Raw genomic sequence first — 21275 nt, forward strand, 5'->3', positions numbered from 1 at the left:
GTTTAAAACCCTACAAATTATATGCATATTTATTTTATATGTATAGATTGTCGAGCGCATATAGGCTTGAGAAGTATGTTACTGTTTTCAACTGCAGACCAACACTGCAAGAGGGCGGCAGCCTGCTGCCATGAGTTCCTGAGGTACAGGATATCATTTGCACAACAGAGTCTACAGAAGAGCAATAGTGTGGCATGGTATGTTTTGCCATGGTTCAGTTAATTACCTTTATTATAACTTTCTACTCTCTAGTGATATCCAGTCCCAAAGAAGCATGCAGATACAACAGTTATTCGTAATTACAGCTTTGACGAGTTATTTGAATCAATGTATTCCAGAGCACAGGAAAAGTTCCAGCCTCATGGCTTTGATACTGACAGATCTGGTGCAAAGTGGGTGTTTGGATACAATGCCAAGCATAATTAGTGCCAGCAGTGGAGATTACATGTGCTAGCTCTATGGAAGCTTATAGACTTACACAATTGTTGGGAACGAGGCCACGTATGGTAGTACACATGAAGTCAGAGCACAGCCTCCATCTGAAGGCTATATTATTAATTTGGTGTCAGCCTTCACTCTGATTTTTGGAAATAAGAAGGAATGCAGCCCTTATTGCTTTGGTTCTGCACTTCTGTCAAGTTCTTCACTCAAATCAGAGGGTAGATGCTGGCACCATCCTCCAGATTCAGCTGCTCCTCTTCACCAAGTTTCAAATATAGCATCTAGAAATTTTTATTTTACCTCCTCCAGTAAGACCATCTGTTCCCATAGCTTTCCCTCAAAACACCTGGCATTATCTTTTTTAGAATTTCTGGACTTCTGTGATTTTTTTTATCCTGTTTAGGGGGAAATAAAGAATTGAAAATATAAAGTAAAGCAGCATACGTATCTCTTTTGTTGCATTTCCCATTTGTCATGCAGGAAAGTGGCAGACCATTCTGAGTGAATCCCAAAGTCCATTTCACCTACAGTCCTGCCAGGATCAGATGCCTATTGAAGATGCTTTAAAAAGTGGAAAGGAAATGTGTGTTTAAACTGAGTGACAACAATTCCTCAAAGCTCAAACACAGGATTATTTTATTGAAATGGAGTTCTCAGAAGAAATGGCTGGTTTCATTCTCTTTCTCCATAGCAAGCAATCTTGGCACATTGCAACAAAGTTTTCCAGAAAACTCATTGTCTTAACACAAATATCTTTCTTAAATAACTAAAGGTCTGAATTTAAAACCACAAATTCACAACCTGAAATACCCCACAAACTTTGTGATTTTGCAGTCGCATGACAAAGATATGAAGGTTTGATGGATCTAAGATGGGATTTGTGGTCTGGAGAACTCAGCGAAATTCCTTGGCCTGTCTTATGCAGAATGTCAGACTAGACTCTGGTGATCACTTAAAATAGAATAATTTAAAACAGATTCAGTTCCAGCAGTTTCTAAACGGTCTGGTAAGACTTAGTGAATTAGCATTTGGAAAGTTAGATCATATTCATGCTTCAAGTACTCACAGTTTCTCCTCGGCAGCCTTTTTGTATGTGTGAATAACCAGGTATGAGTAATGTTTCTTGACCAGCAAATGAATATGCATCCAAGACACCTGAACTGCACCTGCTCCTCTACAGGTTGTAAATTGTGAAGAGGGAAGACTTCTTGGCTGGCAAGCTGAAAAGTTTTGGATCCAGTGGCTGTCCCATCATAGGTACCCTTTTCACGTTACACTGCAAGTGAATCTGCTTGAAGTACAGATTTATTTCAGAGATAACATTTGGGACCAGTGACAAATGCCTGGCTGATCCAGTTGTATAACTTATGCTCAGTTACACAGACAACCCCTAAGAAATTGTTACAAGCTTGTGTTACAGCACTTCTAAAAAGAGGGAAGGATGCTCCAGAGCCAAACCCCATCATGCCGATGTCTTTAATATATCATTTTAAAGATAAAGCACTGAAGTAATTTATAAACTGTCTGTCACCAGTGGCTGAACACCACCTTCTCTCCAAGCAAGCTGAATTACACTTGAGAAAGTATGTCCTGGCTGAGTGCTGAACATCATTCAACTTGCTGAAGTTGGGTTTGAAAGTGATATGGGCACAGATGCGGTGTTCAAAGGCCAATCAGCTGTGTCTGACACCATATACCACCAGATGCTTTTAGACAAAATACAGTTCATTTGAGAAAAATCAATGCATAGTATGAGTGATACAATTTCTATCTAAAAAAGAACAAAATTCCCTGTAATCAACAATTATTTCTATGTTGAACTCTGCAAGAAGCAGAGCCAACAGCAGAGACTACAGTATGAACTACCACAGGGGAATGTGCTTGAGTCTGTATTATTCAACAACTACATGAACAACCAAAACTCCATTCTCATAGCAGAAGTTTTATTCCTGCAAACAGTGTCTGTATCCTTGCCCAGATTAAGGGCTTCACTTGAGCCCAAGTCAGATTTATGTCCATGATCCTCAGATTCTCAGATTACACCACAAAACCCAATTACAGACCAATCTAACTAAACAGCAAGTTAGTCTCTTTTTTCCTTCTGAAATCACAAGTCCAGTAAACTTTGGAACGGGGTATAATTTGCCCACTGTTGCAACCCTGTTTATTTTGGACATGTGTAGAAAAGAAAAAATATAAGGTCCATGCCCAGAATAGTATAATGAAGCAGCTCATACATCCTAAATAGAGAATAACCCAAGAACATCATGAACGACTACACTTGCCCTCTGCAGGGGCTTGATATAAAAACAAGAAGGGGTCACTCGTGCCGGGAAGTTAGACAGTGTTAAGGGAAAGTTGCTAGTGGACTATTTAATGCCTTAAACTAGCTGAATGGAACAAACTGCCTGGGTTTTCTGGGATCACCCCACTGAAAACCACAAGCACTGTTGTGAATAAAGGGGAATCCGTCCGGCAGATTAAAGGCTGAGGTACTGACTGCTGGAGCATGCTGCAGCTGTTGGCCAGCTGCTCTAAGATTTCCAACTACAATGGAACCATTTAATAAATCATCAAGGGTTCTGCATCCCATTCAGTTATTTAACAAAAAAAAAAAAGGAAAATCAGCACTGACTTTTTCAAATACCTACTTGAGGGTTCAAGAGTAGACTGATCAGTCGGGAGATGTTTGATTTATGTTCAAAAACTGTTGGTGGTGTGAAAGATTTATATGAATATAATACATAGACGTGCCAACGTGGGAAACCACAAATCAAAAACTATCTTAATGTACCATGGATGGTAATTCTTCCGTGAAGCAAGTCATAATATGCAAATGATTTTGGAAAAACACACAGTCACCCTAGAAGGACATGGGAAAAACAGAAGAACCTTCGTGATCAGAAGGTTTAACTTAAAGTGTGTTATTACTTTATTCCCCTGTGCTATAGCATTTCAGTCAGTTTGTACACTCCATAGAAGAAGTAAGAAAAGGTCTTCCAGAGAAGTTCATATAGATGAACATCAGCATAAATGGTGCTGTCCTCTATATAGAACACCTCTTTCAATAACGAGTTCAGCTTTCTCTTTTTAAAAAAAAATTCTGGGTCATACCCATACCTTAATCAGGGGTACCATAATGCAATTCATAAAATGTTATAAGGCTTTTGAGTTACAGATTACACTGTTTCTCTGTCTCAGGTAGATAATGTTGATTTTTAATTTGATTAGTCTTTTAAAAATGAGCTTGTTGCTTCTGAGCGAGTTCAGATTATTTAGCCCCATTTATGTTTCCCTCTGTATCTCTGCATCTCATGGTTTTGCAAATATATATCACTTTCCTTTCCAAATTCATGATGGCTCTTCTCCTGGCTTTGGGGCAAATTAATAATTTATTTTTTGACATTATATAATAATGTCCATTATCCAAAGATGCTTAGGAAGGAGGATGACAGGCAGCCATTGGAGTAAATTTTATGTGGGCTTTCCTGGGTGAAAGAAAATTCAACACACACACACAAGCTATTCAGTCTTATAAATTATTTGCTTGCATTTTTGTCATTAAAATATTATATCAGTATAGATCCCTACTGGTTCTATGTACTTACCCTTAAAATTAGATATTAGAAATTTTACTCAGCTGTTACATTTCTTCTTTTTGCCTTTCTTGTCCTGAAGGTTGCTAGCATGTTTAGATTTTATGGAGAGTACTTTCAATGCATAGAGTTATGCAAAATATTTATTACAGCAGTTTGCGAAAGGTCCCATCAGGAGCAAGCCACAATCTTAGAAGCTGTACAAGGCCAGATTAGATGCTGAGTGCCCCTCAGAGCTTCACAGAGAGCAGAGCAACACATAATGGGACAAATAGCTAATGTTGAGATCAAAGAGGGAAGGAAACTCTGCAGTGAAGGGCATGAAGTGGGAGCATCAGTTGGTAAAGAACATATCAATTAATAAGTTCCTTAAATAACAGGGAAGAATTCATCCAGAACTGGAAAGGAAATGAGAAGCCAGGTGAATTTAAAGAGAGGCTATCAGCATGGAAGCTGAAGTAATGAAAGATGGCAATTTGGCAGCAAGTTATAGAAAAAAGGAAGTTGAAATCACTTGCAAATTCATCAACTGTGATTTCACTTCATCAGGACAAAGTCTTTTTCTCCACAGAGGACAAAGGCCATTTAACAACCACTCTCTGCACCACATATTCCAGCTGATTTTAGAGGCCTTGATAAAGCTGATCAGTATAGATGTCAGATAAAGGCTTCAGTAGTGGGTTAACCATTGGTAACAGCCAAACTCCCACCCAGACGCTCACCCATTCCCCCCACTCCAGTAGGATGAGGGGAGAGAAAAATAAAACCAGGAATAAGAATGCTTGTGGACTGAGTAAAGACAGGGATTGATTACCAATTACCATCTTGGGCAAAACAGACTTGTCTCGTGAAAAATTTATTTATTGTCAGTTAAAATGGATTTGGGTACTGAAAAACATGGGGCCCCAGTTCTTCCTGAAATATCCACTGGCTTCAACATGGAGAACCTCCCCTTCCTTCTCTGACATTGGTGTTCCCTCTGCTGTTTCTCCCTCCTGAATTTTGGGGTTTTTTTCTCTCCTCCTCTGCCTGTCCATCTTTTCTGTCATTTCATAAATATGTTTTCCCACAGGTGACCTCAGCTTGGCTGCTGTGTCCTGCCTTGGGTTTGTTGCGGCCTGGCCCCAGCTGTGTATGGCAAGGGACAGCCCTTGGTCTTTTCTCACAGAGACCACCCTTGTAGCCCTCCATGGCCACTATCTGGCCACCTACACCCAATATGGTTTTACATGTGGTGTAATACTGCTGCTTCCATTGGAGGCACAGATATCTGGAAGACTCAAATAGTATTTTGCAATTGAGTTTCTGTGAGGTGTGTCGGTCTGTGTGAAGGGATGACATGCAATCACACCACGTAGTTGAGAAATATAATTTTGATGTTAATGAATCTCCCAGCTGATGATCATATGACCCTTGCTTACAGTTAAACTACTGTAAAAAGCTGAAACTATTCAGAATTGTAGTAATAGTGAGAAATCTTGATCCCTCACACAGATAATATGTTGGGCCTCAGCAGAATTTCAGTAAATTGGAATTAAAGAAATCAAAGCTGTCATAGTATAAGTTGGCAAAAATATTTCAAAATACAGAGCTAGCCAAAGTCTGATTTGACTTTTCCGTGCTTTTCCATGTCCAACCTGGAAAAGAGAATACAAATGAAGGAAAAGGACCTAAATATCAAAATCCTCCACCTTTGCTCTCATAAATCTTCCTTGGTATCAGTGCTGCTTCTGTAAATGATGGCTGATGTGGCCCGGTAATAAATTTCTACTTCCTCCAGACATGGAGAGTTTTTTGGGTGGAATCCTGACACAGTGATCTTCCTCTAAGTCATGCTGCCTACAAATTTTCATCCCAGGGAGATGCAGGTCACACAGTTTCCTCTTCAGTCTCTTCTTGCCTTTACCCAGGACTTTTAATTACAGGTCTGAAATTGTCATAAGGCTTTTTTCTAGACTTGCCGGAATAGCATTTGAAAGGAGTTTTGCTAGCAAAACCATTAATGAATCTCCAAATATATTTTGCAGAAAAAAATAGATCCTGTATTCTTTAAAATATTTTAAAAATCCAGGCAAATTCAGAGCAAGGAGGTAAAATGGAGTCAGTAGCAGGATTCAGTGGATTTATGTCATTACAATTATTATTACCCTGCAACGGGAGCACAGGTGGACTGTAGAAGTAAGGAACAATTTCACACCTCACTTGCAACTAGCCATTTGTTTGTTTCAATTCCCACAGCACTGGAGTAGGAGAGATCTTGGTAGTCCTTTGAGGAACAGCAAGGTTGAGATCTTTCTTAGACAGTAAAAGAAGCTGCTGTGGAAGTACCTAATCTTGATCCAGCATAATAACAGAAAAACAGTATACTATTTGTTATTTTAAGTAAAAACATATTTCTCATGATGGTGCATTTAAAAAAAAAAAATCAAGTAAGACTTAGGCTCCAGGTTTTTATGGGCAATGAATGTATTAATGTGAGTAAACCCAAATCTCTTTTGATATAATTCCTGAATGTGTGCTCAGCTTGGGCCATTACTCTAAATGTTCATAATACATGACCTGATAGGTCAGTCACTTTGTAAATGTCAAGCTCTTGATGGAAAATAAGTCTTCCATCATTTATTCAACTTATCTTGTACATCCAGCAGCACTTGTGACTAGATTTCTCCTGTCTAGTTGCAGGTTTATCACAGAAATACCTAAATTAAGAGCACTGTTGTTTTAAGGTTTTTTTTCCAAAAGCCACAGAGAGGCTAGAAGACTGTAAACAACAATCATGCAGCCTGACTAAGAGCTGAGTCACCTGCAGAAGATGCTCTTCTCTTTTGTCTCTATTTTCTGTCTGTAACAAGAGCTAAGGGCTATGTTTCTAACTTAATCTCATGGACAGATGGATGAATATGGGATATTCTGCATACCTGTGCTTATTATTTCATCTATTGATTCTGTTTCCTGTTGGGTAGGGAAGGATGGTTTGCTTGAGCTTGTGATGTTTCTTCCCAGAACTTCTTAGGACTTTGGAATTAGGTTAAGTATCTCCTTTTCTCAGAAGTCTTTGAGGAAAGGATATCACATAGAGGTCTTTCATCAATTTCACCTAATATATGAAAATAGATTAAAAGTATTAGCAAACTGGGCATTACCAACAGTGAATGCAAATCCTTGGTTGGCTGAGTTCCCTGAGCTTCTTAGGAGTCAGGCTAGCTGGGCACAGACAGACAGAAACAGCTACTGTACAGTGTGGCAAGCAGCGTGGATAGAAGGCAAAGCATAGCAGGGTGATGTCTGCTAGTCGCACAGATATTACATGTAATACCCTACTCAGAGTGAAGCATTCTTGCACAGGAAAATGTAGTGATTCATATGTGGTTGTGAATGAGTTTCTAATAATGCTTACAAATTCTCTGGAGTCTGCAAAGGAATACTGGCATTGTTCATTAATAAAAACCAATACAATCCCAGTACTCCCTGCCCAGCACAAACAAAAACTCATTCTGCCATTATTAATAGAGCTCATAATGAAATTACTTATTTGAGGTGGGTAGGAGAAATAGTAGCACAATAAAGCACAGGCAAATATAGATGAACATTGAGCTAGGAGACTAATTTTAACAAAATAATGAATTGCATTCTTCATGGGGAGGGGGGGAACCTGAAAACCCACAGTGGAAATGTGTTAATTAGAGCTGGCCAAAAAACCCAGGGCTTCCCTGCTTTGCATGATTTATACATTTGGCTTCTGCATTATTTATATATTTATTTTTTAGTCCAAACCCTTTTAAACCCAAGCACTTGGAAGGAAAATTAATAGGAACATCAAATCTTTGTGGTTTTCAAACAAACCCACTCCAACCGCTCTGTGTCTTTTCCTGTGCCGAGGACCCCAGAGCTGTATGCAGCACTGCAGGTGGGTCTCACCAGAGTAGAGGGGCAGAACCACCTCCCTCGACCTGCTGACCATGATTCTTGTTATGCAGCCCAAGATATGATTGGCTTTCTGGGCTGCAAGCACATGTTGCCAGCTCATATCAATTTTTTCATCTACCAATAGCCCCAAGTCTTTCTCCACAGGCTGCTCTCAATCCACCCATCTCCTAGTCTGTACTGATGCTGTTGATTGCTCCAACCCAGGTGCAGGGCCTTGTACTTGGTCTTGTTGATTTTCTTGAGATTTATGTTGACCCACTTCTCAAACCTGTCAAGGTCCCTTTATATGGCATCCCCACCCTCTAGCTTATCACCTACAATAAATAATCACCTATAATAAATAATAAATAATTGTTCACATTATGTAAATCTTTTATGGCACTGATAATTTTAATTTATTTATTAGACTGGTAAGGATTTCCATGAAGACCTTCCTGGTCCATAGTTACATTAAAAGGCAATTATCAGTTTCCACAGATGGCTATAGTAGTGCTGTATTCTCCTTTAGCATGCTAGTATTTCCTCAGTGTGATTTTTTTTTTCCACACTACCACTAAAGACCCATAAGACTGTGCTTTGTTTGCTGTGACTCAAACCATCTGCATCACTCAATTCTGAGTGCTGTTTTCAGGATCTGTGTCTGAACATTGAATGACATCCCTTAAGACAAATTTTTGCAAAAACACTGGTGGTCCCATATTACTACTGTGAATTTGGTTCCGCAGGGTCTGCTTGGTGGTGCTTTCCTTGTCACAATGGCAAAACTTTTTCTAACTGCCCAGTCAACAGTGGTGGCTAATCACTGGCTATACTTTCTCTGGGCATTTCAGTCATGTGGAGTGGCTGTGCATTGGCTTGGTGTCTTTCACACGTCACAAGGAGGATGTAATACTTTCCCATGAATGATGCTTTCACTGAACAACATCTGTTATTCCTGGATGACCCAAACCTGCAGCTTCATCTTGAAAATACTCTGTTTTGGTGCTGGAAAATCTGAAGCTGTCAACAGAGTGAATTAGAAAAAGCACACATGTAAATCTACATAATCCTTCAGAGGTTTTAAATAATTTCCAGTATTAACACCCCACATATTGTCAAATCTCTTGGACTAGTGACAGGCCAGTGGAAAGAGCAGGTTGGCAGCAGAGCTTGTCAGAAGTTTTCCAGCAAAGCAAATGCTGATTTGTTTATCCTAAAAGGCTTTGTTTGAGGCCCAGTTGGAACTAACATATGTCAATAACATAAATTAAGGCATGACCTCATCTTTCCTTCAGTGACGTTCTGTGTGATTTCCTGCAGATATCAGATTTATTTGTTGCTAATAATTTTCAGTGATGCCTGAGCTTCCTCTAAAATAAAAATTACTGATATGTAGACGAACGTGTTAACTTGCCAAAACCTCTCATGGTTTCATTTATTCATCCTGCAGACAGAAAAAAGATTTATTGGCATCTCCTTCTCTGCATAACGCTTGGGGCAGGAATCCTTTACACTACTATTGACAAAAAAAGTTGAAAATTATGTTAGAATTTACTTTCTTGTCTTTTACTTACCAAGGAATGTTTATGTGTCAAACTGCACCGGAACTTTTCAAAATGATACAAGAGATATTTTAAAAGAAAAAGATGACTCTATCATCAACTAATAATTAGGCAATACGAACTGGTTCTGGCCAATTAGGCTGGAAGTATTTTCATTTTCTAGGCCAATAGAACCTATCTACAGTATTCCTTGATTTTAAATATATATATAATTAATTTAATTAACAAATCATAAATTCTAAAATGAAATATGATTCTGAGTGGGTATGTACCTATGCCAAACAGTGTCTTATAACAATAAAATCTCACATGACTGGTTGGCCAGATTATTCATATGGCTTTGTGCCTTGCTATTCCTGGCAAGCAACAGGCATGCTTGGTTACTTTGAAACTTTTGCTATATGGAGAGATTGCCATTCAATTATAAAGAAACTCTGTTGTGACGCTCACTTTTCTGTAGCATTTTTAAGCTTTTCATGTAAGACAAAAGCAAATGTTTTATTTTTGTCTGTCTTTGAAGAGAAAATACCAGAAAGGTGATGATGCTCCTGCTGTTAAAATCTAATGCAACGTCATAGGCTCTTCTTTACATGTATTTGGTCCCAGGGGCTTACAAGCATGAACATGAATGAATTTGCTCAACCCTTGATTCATGGGGTAAATCTATCTATAGACATCAGACCACTAAAATGAATCCGCAGGAGCAAAAGGTCTACCAGGTCATTGCAGCAGTTCAAAGCGTGCTCGTGCCAGTCCCATTACACTTACACCGAACTCAGAAATTACACAGTTATAATAATCTTATTATTTTCCCTTGCAGGTTCTCAGTGATTTAAATTCATTATCGAACAGATACTCTTGTAAAGCTTTTTCTTGTCAGCTTGTCCCAGGTGCCTGATTGCAGTCATCAAACATACCATACTAAGTATTTATATAAATATATCATAAAATAATCAAATATGATGAGCTATTCCCTTTGTTCCTTTATGTTGATACACTTTTCACAAAATATTTAATATGCTTCTGAAAATGATGATGCCAGTGATAAAGCTAGTTTGCAGTTTCATAGATAATTTATGGAAGTTATAAAAAATGAACCAAATTGTCATAACAACATGACAATGTGAACATTCATGTTTACATAGTGTCCATATACAATACAAATACTGAATATTAATATGAAATGAGAATTTATAAAATTTACACTAAACATAATGTAGAAAAAATAATAACTTGATACAATCTCTGCTTATATTGCAACCTATAAACAGATTTTACTTTATGAATGGCTTTGACATTTCCCTTAACATGTATTGGTTTACATCTTTAACCAAAAATCTTGGTTATTTTAAATGTAAATTAGATCATATCTATCCTATTTCTCCTTTCAGATAAATAGTCATTCTAATTCAAGAGAAGGGATGAAAGTCCATAGACAGCATTTTAAATGTACTTGGCACATATTCATCCCAAGGGATGCAGGTAGCAAAAAATGTCTGGATCAGATTCTGCCACTTCTGTTCTCAGAAGGTAGTGATTTGTTTGTTCAGTAATTCTGTTGGCTTGCAGCAAACTGGCATTCAGTCATTTGCCTAAGTATAGGCATTTATTGCTGTTTTAAGATACTCTGAGACATTCTTCTGGGGCAGGCAGATGGTACGCAGGACCTGTGGAGACCCAAAACTTCATGATGTTCCTTTAAGGCAGCAGCTATGGCCAGGCAGGACAAAATAGCATATCTCAAATGACACTTGATACTTATCTTTAGGCAACCAGATCACACTTGTATTGATTCCCAGCAAAATATCTCTTCTGAGGTCAGCCTTTGCACAGGATCATTACCTAAAAGTGATGATAGAGGGTGTAGCATCTGTTTGCTATTTGCTTGTTCTGATGGCATCTTCTCTGTGGTTCACCGATTCCTGGACAAACTGAATGAATCATGAGGTCTGTGCCATTGTGCTACGCTAATACCCTGAGAGCATTACAGTTATAATATTTGAACCTTGGTGAATTCAGTAATCTATTACTTACACTACTAGCAACTGGGAATGAGACCTGAGGTTTTAATCTTCCTAGCAGCTCCAAAGACTACTTCTTTGTACTACCTTTTCCCCAGCAATGCCCTTAAGCATGCTGAGCTGCAGGATTTGGTAGCAAATCAGATGACACAGGCTACTGGTTGCCTGTATCCACCACTAAATTTGAAGCTTTGAACCAAAATGTGAACATCGTCCATTACTAGATTAGCTCATGGTGCCTCCTCAAAGGCTGGAGAGAAGGGAAATGTCACATTTCTTCATGGCAGAATTGCTTTTGGGTGTCTCTATCTCTTACCTCTTTCTTTCCTCCTCTTCATTGACTGTGTAGGGACCCCAGGCAGTTATACACCTGAATTAGATACCCCAAAATGTTTTTTTTTTAATCTAGATGAGATAAAAGTAGGCCTTAATGATTTGGTTTACCCATTATACTGATGAATTAAAGTTGTGTAAATACATTGCTGCTGTCTCCTTAGTGTATCAAAGTGAAGATGTGAAGTACTGTTTAAGAGGTTAGGCATTTTTATTATTACTACCAGGAATGTGGATATCGGAATTTTTGAAATACAAATATTTCAGCTGGATGTTGTAACCCATGCCTTCTAAGGTGCATTGTGCGTATACTTTTTCATCATTTGGTTGGTAAATCATCCACACATTACCATGGCTGAGGGTATCATAAATATAAGTGCTTTGTGTAATGCTAAAATGTGAAATATTATTAAAATACCACTAACGTCCACAAACATTGTAGAGGAGCAAATGACCGAATTCAGTTATGTGGCAAAAGGTCCCCTGCTACTTCATTCTGTACTAGCAAAAGACACACTACTGAAGTTTCATACCACTTTCAGACTCCCTCACTGTGCAGTTCCCTGTATGCTTATTTCCAAGGACAAATCCTATGCAACTTGGCTGAAAGGGGAAAAGGGTAATTTTTACTTTTGATAATTAATTTTATGCCTGAATTTTTTCTTGATTTTAGCTTAAGTGGTGGTGTTATTTACAGCTTATTATTACTTTTACCATTCACCATGTAAAATCATAATCATTATTTTTATTTATTTTTTATAAAAATTGGTTGTATCATGTGCTATTCATGTCTATTTTAGAAAGCCTGGACAAAAATTTCTACACAATTAGACTCCCTTCTAATTTACAGAGGCTTTCTAGAGGATGAAAAACTTTCAGGTGCAAATCAGACTATCTGCAGCAGTCTTCAGCTTATTTCTGTCTTGGCAAGTATGAACAGATCCATGGTAATCAATTTATAAGGTATTAGAGCCATTATTGTTTGTAATTATCATGACACCTGGGTCCAGACTTGTGAAATAATTATTAAAGGCATCACCAGTGTGCAAAGGTTTCGTTAATCATCGATTTTATATCAGTAAGTGTTTAACGGATTTTGTGACTCTTAATATGAAGCCGGGTGTCTGTTTCACTTACATAAATATTAAAAATAAGAATGAAAAATTTAAAAAAACTGTTATCATAGAGGTAAATCAAGAGTAAAGAATTAAGGTGAAGATGCCATCATCCTTCTTAGCATTCCAGGGTTCAAAATCAGAGCTGACTTGTTTGAAAAATGTCAGTGTTATATATTGAAATAGCTTGCTGCCAAATAAAATATATGCAACAGGATTTATAGAGAGAGATTAAGGAAGGGGCCTTGGAGTCTCCTTTTTCTTAATGCTATATGTGTACTTGATTCTTTTGATTTCTTTTTTGGCAGATGTGACCCTGAGCATCTGAAACTGAGCACGCACTAGTCCCTGTTCCTTCTTTTTGCCCCCACCATGGGGTTAGGGAAAGATAATAGCAATGGGAGTTTAGAGTATTTTGCCACACTCTCTTCTGTAGCACCATGCGGCTTTGTTCTGGACACCTCTGTAAGAGCCTTAGCTCCAGGATAATCTGTCTTTCTGCACTGAATGATTAGAAAAATTGGCTTCTAAGTTAAGCATCGAATGCTAAGCACTATGAATACCCCCTTCTTCCCTTCTGCCTCCCTCGTATGCTATTTTGTTCAATATGTTACTGCATATGCTGTGTTTGGCCTAAAACTGATGTGTCCATTGATCTTCAGTGGTGATGAATGGAACAGTGATGATGAATGGGCATCCTACAGAGATTAAAATCATTACACCTGTGGAAGATCAAACCTAGCTACATCAGGGAACTGAGTTCTTTTAACACCTGTGTTCTACGCAGTCTTGACATGTAGTGCTACCTGCCTTGAGCAGTGGATCACAGTCTTTTATTAGTTAACTCCTCTTCCACCCTTTTGATCATTTTGACCTATTATATGCCTAGTTAAAACTGGTTTCCTGCAGTTCCTGTAGCAGAGATCAAAAGGTGCGTTTCATATCTTATATGCCTATCAGGATCATCTCCAGCAGTAGCAGTCCTGAAGCCAAACAAGCTGATGTGCAGGTCCCTATAGTCACAGATAGTGCATTCTGGTGGATGGCCAAAAAGATATAGCTCTATGAGGATAGCTCACATTCCTGACCATTTGTTGTGCATGCAAAATACAGTACGTCTTTAACCAGGCCTTCCTTTGGCCATATCTACCAAAAGGAATGTGAGGCAAGGTCTCAGGTCAGCAGTTTTGATGTCAATGATTTCAGAGAGTGAATCTAAAAGTTGGGTAAAAGTTACACAGAACAGATTTTGCAGCACTGACCGAAGAAATCCGGTTCTGAATAAGAAATAGCAGTACTGGTATTGCTGTCTTGTAACTATTTTTAACTAAACATCTAAATAGAGATGAAAATTTTTTTAAAAAAGCAAAAAACGCCCCCAAAATGCCTAAATAAAACCCATCCTTATTTTATGTCATCTCAGGGTATGACATCTCTAGTTTCCTGACATCTCCCACTGTACCTTTGCTGTTGTCCTTTCTTTTATGTTTGGATTTGGGTTTTTTCTTACCCCTTTCCAGGCTGTTGCTATTATTCCAGTTAACGTCATTTGTTTTTTATTTTTTCCCTTCAAACATGCAATAAAGTGTGGGAGATAAGTAACACAGTTAAAACTGATGGTGTCATGGGACAAAAATGATCCTGCGTGTATGAGCTACTTCTAGCAAAACACATTAATTGTCAAAATGGAGAATAGGAGAGAGGAGTGTGAGTCAAAGTTGTAGAAAATGTGTGAATCTAAATGACTGCACATGTATATCAAACTGATTAAACTGTATAGCTCTCATGGGAAGTGGCAGAAGTCCTTGCATGAAGAGAATGCTTGGTTTTTCCATTCATCTATGAATTAATATCCACTTGTCTTGGCTGATGAAATTTTGTAGCAGTTCATCCATGCTCTCTCTGTGTATGTATATATACAAATATGCAATATACATGTATGTGTATGTGTGTATATATATATATATATATATGCATCTATATATGTAAATACATACACATACATTCAAAAATGCCCCTCAGGAGGGACACAGTAGTCGAGATCCACCTGTTCATCTGGATTGCATTCCAGAAAGTGTTTTCTCCTCAGCACCTAATCAGTTTCATACAGAGCTATCCTCTCTCCTATGTGAAACCACTTGAATAAATCACAAAAGTCCTGGTCAATGTTAATACAGTATTTAGATAACCAATTATTTCTTTGGTAAGAGGCAAAGGGGGGACACTGGGACTCTTCATGCAGCCATCTATCTCCCTTTCTCCTCTCCCCATTGTGCTGAATTCAGCTGAGCTCCTGAGAAGGAGGGTGTACTTCAAATTATTTGTCCTAAAAGTTTTTTTAGTGTGCCCTTCTCTATTTTTTTCACATTTATGTGAGCAGTATAAATAAAAATTCATGGTGTTAGAAATGAAGCGTGCCTTACTGAAACTAATCAGAAGATAGGACTAAGGATAGAAAGAATTAAATGAGATGATATCTTTATCATATCTTCTTAATAAGTAATCTGCAAATCTAAATAGCTATTCATTTGCTATTACGTACCGTGCAAAATGGTAGCAATATCTACAGTGCATGGTTTGCTAGCTGTAGGTTCAGTAAAGCAGAGGGATACAATCCAGACAGACAGTTTAGTCTATTTGAGATTGATTGCCTTGAAAAATGAAAGCTGAAACATTTTCTTGGTTTGTTTCATTTTTTTTAAAAAAAAGGAAAATTTAGAAAAATCTCCTACTCAAATAACTAAGAGTTGGTTGACTCACTAGATTGAAAAAAACTCCACTTTTTCAAAAATGGAAATGCATAAGACTTGTACCATGCAGGATCCAAATTAAAAGTAATTCAAGGGAAATTACAAGCATTAGAAAAATAATTGAATACAATGCACAAAGCATTTGTCCTATCCAAAGCAGAAATCCAAATGTATATAGCTTGATTTAGAAGTATCAATATATAAATGTCAGGACGTGACAAAATACATAGTTTCACCAAAAAGGATTTCATATTGAGGACAAGAATGCCACTTCTGTGTAGTATTTCTGTTGCGGAAAGTGACATAAACCCATTGATGCGCATTTGCAATAGTGGATTGCACCATGCAAAGGAAAAGAAACGCCCATGCCTAAGGAAAATAATTACTTTAGACATTATGTTTGAGTACATCACATAGGCAAACAGTGAAGCAGTGGGAGTAATACAGTTGGAGAACACCTACAAGGAGAGAGATTTAGCAACAATGATACTGTTTGGTTACAAAACAGAACAAGGAGAAGGAAAATGATGAAGCAAGCTTAAATGTCATGATACTACTGTTCTGGTAATTAGTATCTTCCTGGACACAGTTTCTGTAAGAAAAAATACTAACATCTACAGCTGACGCTGGGACTGAATGAGTGACATTCCAGGGAAAAACACAGGAAATATCGTTGGCGTCCATGGGACTGTCAGGATGTGGACAGCATCTGTGATACACAGTGGGTGAAAGAAATGTTAAATGCAAAGAGAATAAAAAACATCAGAAGGTAAATTCTGTTAAAATACCAATATTGAGATTTGGTATTAGAAACCACAGAAAGCTGTTGTGCCCTGCAGAAAAATCAGATATTTTTTTTTTAAATAAGTGATGTAGTATCTATGAGATTGTTGCAGATTCAAGATTGCTATGCATATGCAAACAATACTGTATGTGTCAATGTCTTCCAAATTTTGGAGAGAAGACACACTATGAAGCTTGTGATCTTCCAATGGAGGAAAGGAACCAATGGAGGAGCACAGCTCAACAAATCCAGTAAAAAATAGAAAAGTCCAAAGATGCAGCAATCCTTGAAAAAACAAACAAAATAAAACAAAAACCAACAACCTGTCTACCTTAGATCCTACAGAGAAAAATTATTTACTGTTTATGACAAGTCTGGGAAAAAAGGCAGCAATTTAGCTATTTTCAGCACTCCATTCTGAAGATGATGCTGTATCACAAAAAAAAGAGATGTGAAATACAAGTTTAAAAGTGCAGAACATTCGTACAACTGGTATTTGAATACACAGAGCATCAAAGAATTACATGACAAAAACTCAAAAGAAATGATAAGTTGCAGACAGGACTCTCAGAGATGTAAATACAGGTGTAGTTAAATGGCAGAAATTTTTCCATAAGATGTTATGTGTGCCAAATGTTTAGATGGGTCCATATTCCTGGAAGAAAAATCCATCAAGAACTATTAAGCCCAAAGCTACCATCCTTGGCTCAGTAAGTCCCAGTGCCAGGGGCTGGGAAGTATCACAGTCTTCTTGCCCTGTTTTTATATTGTTCTCTAGATATCTGTTGCACACTGTTGGACATGGGAAACAGACCATTGGTCTGACCAAGTTTGGCAAATTTTGTGTGTGCAGGTGGAAAGTATTAGTGATGGTGCAGAAATAATTATTCTTTGATTATTTTTTTAAAAGGTTTCTTATTGTCATTGCAAGTTAGAAATTTCATCAAATTTCATCTACATACTTGGTAGAACAGCAAAACCTGTAGCACATTACGAAATCTTATCATTTTGGACAAGGCTCCAACTTCTCACCACCGCAACTTCTGTACATGATCTTAAAACCACAGATAGATGCAAGCTGAAGATGAACAGAAGCCATAAAAGAAAATCCTGGAGCAGGATTTTTTTCATGTAGTTTCACAAAAAGAAAGTACATACATCAGAATGGCTTGGAGAACTTACAGTACATATTACCACAAACAACATTTTGAGAAACTTTCTTTGAAATAAGAAACAAGAATGCAAAGAGGCTTTGAAAAGACATGCTAAGGTTAGTGTGTCTTTGCATAACATCTTTGCCTTTAATTTGAACACAGACTTTTTTAAATAAAAAGCCAAAGTTGACAGAGTAGTGATGAAGACCAAAAAAACCACCCTACTACCAGAGAAAATCATGGCAACTCACAGTTTATTTTGCTCACTGTCCAAAGTATATCTATGGTCCAAAGCATAACAGAAAAAAATGTACAAATATTCAGGGAGAAGTTTGCCAAGAAAAATTTAAACAGTAAAAATATTTACTTCATCTTTTTAAAGCATCTAAATTTTACCTGTGGAAAGGAATGCTTCATTTGAGCACAGACTGAGGAGCAGAAAGGTTATATCAGTGATACCTGCAGAGTAGTCTCTTCCCACGTGCAGTTGCTAAGCACAGCCACTTCTCTGGATAAATGGAAGAAGAACAAAATCATTCTAAGATAGTACCTGCACATCACTGAAATTTTTCATGTAAATTTCTGGTATATCATAGTGAAGTTCCTATAATTAGTGACATGGTACCTGAAGACACAACTGAATGGGTTGTATGAAACATGGACAGCAAGTGCACACCTGTTTGGCTAAGGCCACAGATCCCCAAAGGACCAGAGTCTGACCTCCAGTGCGCAACAACAGCATGTGAGAAAACACGCTGTTACCCTACAAATCGCTGAACATCCAGTTATGCTGAAAACAAAATACATTCTAACCAGGAAGCCGTTAGAATGTTAGAAGAAGCTGTTGTGTACCTACAACTGTAAGGAAAGACTGCTCTAGAGATGGGCAAAAATTCAAAACCAAATAGCACCAGTACCACAATAGGTAAGAATGCTATTCAGGCAGGTTAGAAAAGGTGTCTCAAAGATCCTCTTCACCACAGTGAACAGCCCTGGCAATGCAGATAAATGGAAGAAGTTTCTTGAAAAGAGGTAGTCTGAAAATGTGGTTTTTTTCTTTCTCTTTCTTTCTCTTTTCCTTTTTTTATTTTTGTGCATGTGACCCACAAATTGTAAATAAATAGGGTGGAGAGATCAGAAATTCTTGCTAGTTTACCCAGGGATCTCTGGACCCAAAAGCAATCTAAAGAGAAGCAATAATGGCACAGACCTATGTGCTGCAAAGATGTAGCTGACACACATGTATCTAGTAACGTCTTCATCCTCACCAGAAGAACCCAGTGTCAGGAAAAGATGATCCAGTAGAGGCAGAGCAGTTGGCCTAGGCTAAACTGAGCAAAAGGTCTACTAGGCTAAAAGATGGGAGTGTTTCAAGTTACTTGGGAACCATTAGCTGCTAGAGAATCAGACCGCACATCAAATGTTCCGGGTAGTAGGAACTGGGGACAAGGTTACCCCACAATGAGGTTTTTCGTTCCTTTTTAAGGAAATTCTGGTATCTACCCTCTGCTCAAGAACTACCTTCTCCAGAAAACTTTTGGGTTTTTTTCACAGGATTAAATGAAAATCCCAAGAAAGGTGGAAACAGTATGCTCTGCAACAGCAGATCTCAGAGCAGGAAAACACATGTGCCAACACATCTTCTGTTTTGCATCAGAATATGAGAGTCAGACTCTGTGGCACTTTTCTCAAGGGCTCTCTGTGATTTCCTCCATCTTCCTAAGGTGTGGCAGCTTGAGACCTTCTCGTTCCTTTCCCTTCCCACTTCACTCCACATAGGAAGAAACCAGGAAACTGGAACCTTGGCCTGGCTCTCAGTAGTTCAAAACTGAGGGTCTTTATGTAGAGCACAGTGCAATTCTGTATCAAAAATGTGGTTCTAAGTATTACAGAAATTAAACTTTTAAAGGTATGCTTTTGAATATGAAGCAATGTAAATCCAGAGCTGCAGAAGGCATGTTTTACAGAGGCATGAATTTTATGAAGGTGAATTAAGGAATTAAGGTGCAAAAGCTTCATCAGAGAGCAGAAACAAAATGCAAAGGATTGTACTTCTCCAGTACTGAATTTGAAATAAACAGTAATGGCTATATATTTTCAAATGAACTGCTCATATTTGGCATTGCAGAATATTGTGTGATTCCTGAAGAGTTAATAATGGATAATGGATTGGAAGTAATTTATTTCAGAAAGTCTTCTAGATATATCAATTCAAGCTGCCATATCAAATTCATACTATTTACAGTTTATCAATCTATCTTTAAAAGTCTGTGAAGATAACAAAGCTCTTCATATTTAAAAACCCACATAAGATTCAAAAGATTGTTAGTGCTTAGTAGAGTTATAAGTGAAGTTAATTGAGAAATTAAAACACTGACAGCCAGGGAAAAAAAGAAAAAAAAAAAAAGGAAAGGCACTTCAGCCCTTCTTTTGGCTGCCTTTAGCTAGAATATCATGATGCTTCTTAGAGTGCTCCATTAGTTTCGTTGTCGGGAGCGAACTGTATGGAAGTAAGAGTAAAATCTTCAGTGACAAATACCTAACAAGCTTCTGGAGCCAAAGAGCTGTGGCTGCCAGGGAGCTAGAACAGAAGGGGGGGGGGGGGGGGAAGGAAAAAAAAACGGAAAAAAAAAAAAAGAGAAATTACAAGACAAGACCTGGGTTACCCACGTTGTAAAGGGAAGAGAACATGAGACTGGAAACCGGAAGTGAGTGGCAGCCTGCCAAGGCAACAGTTACGCCATCTGCAGCGGGGCCAGAAGTCAGAGCCATCCTTGAAAGTAAGCCCCATGGCAGATATCTAAACAGAACCAAGGAGGGCACTCTTTCTGCTTCGTGAGGATACCCAATATGCTGCTGACAGTCTTCCTGCCAGGGCTGTGCACAGGCATGGTGCACAGCCGGGATGCTGCTCCGCAGTGGGGAGCTGCCCCGCTCCCCCTCACAGGGCACTGAACACACGCCATGGGGTTGCTGCCTGCCAACAGCCCCCCGGGACGGGCTGGGGGCGGCTGCGGTCCCAGAGCACCCTCTGCTCTGGGATAAACATGCTTTAGTGCTGGTCTGAAAATGAGACAAAACGTCGCCAGCATATGAAGGGGCCTGCTGGCAAGCACAGGATGGCAGCAGAGGTGACCCAGCTACAAAACACATTGCCTGGGGGGCAAGGGAGGGCTGGGGCATCAGGGAACACCCTGCTTTGGGGGCAGTCATTGGGCCAGCGGCCACACATAGATATTGGGATTCTCTGTGGATGTGGAAGAGATAAATTTGGGGATTCTGATTTTGAACTATTGCCAGGTTTTACTTGAACTTGCTTTTCTTTCTCCCCACCTTCCCTCCAAAAAGAAAAAAAAATTGTAAAAAGGTGTAGCATCCAGCAAACAGTGGCCTCTGGTACGTGATCTGCGTCAAATGACAGGGACAGCAAATAGAGTCTATTCTCACCAGCGTTTCAGTTTATCATGCCTGGAAGCCAGCCCTTCAGATATATTTTACCTTCTTTTCTTTTTTGCTTTTGGTCTTTTTTTTCTTGTTGTTTTTTCCTTTCCCCCCACTCCCCCATTTTTCTCTGTTTTTTTTTTTTTTTTCTTTCAGTGCATAAATATTCCAT

This window comes from Falco peregrinus, chromosome 4 (genome assembly GCF_023634155.1).
Source record: "Falco peregrinus isolate bFalPer1 chromosome 4, bFalPer1.pri, whole genome shotgun sequence".
NCBI classification, from domain to species: Eukaryota; Metazoa; Chordata; class Aves; order Falconiformes; family Falconidae; genus Falco; species Falco peregrinus.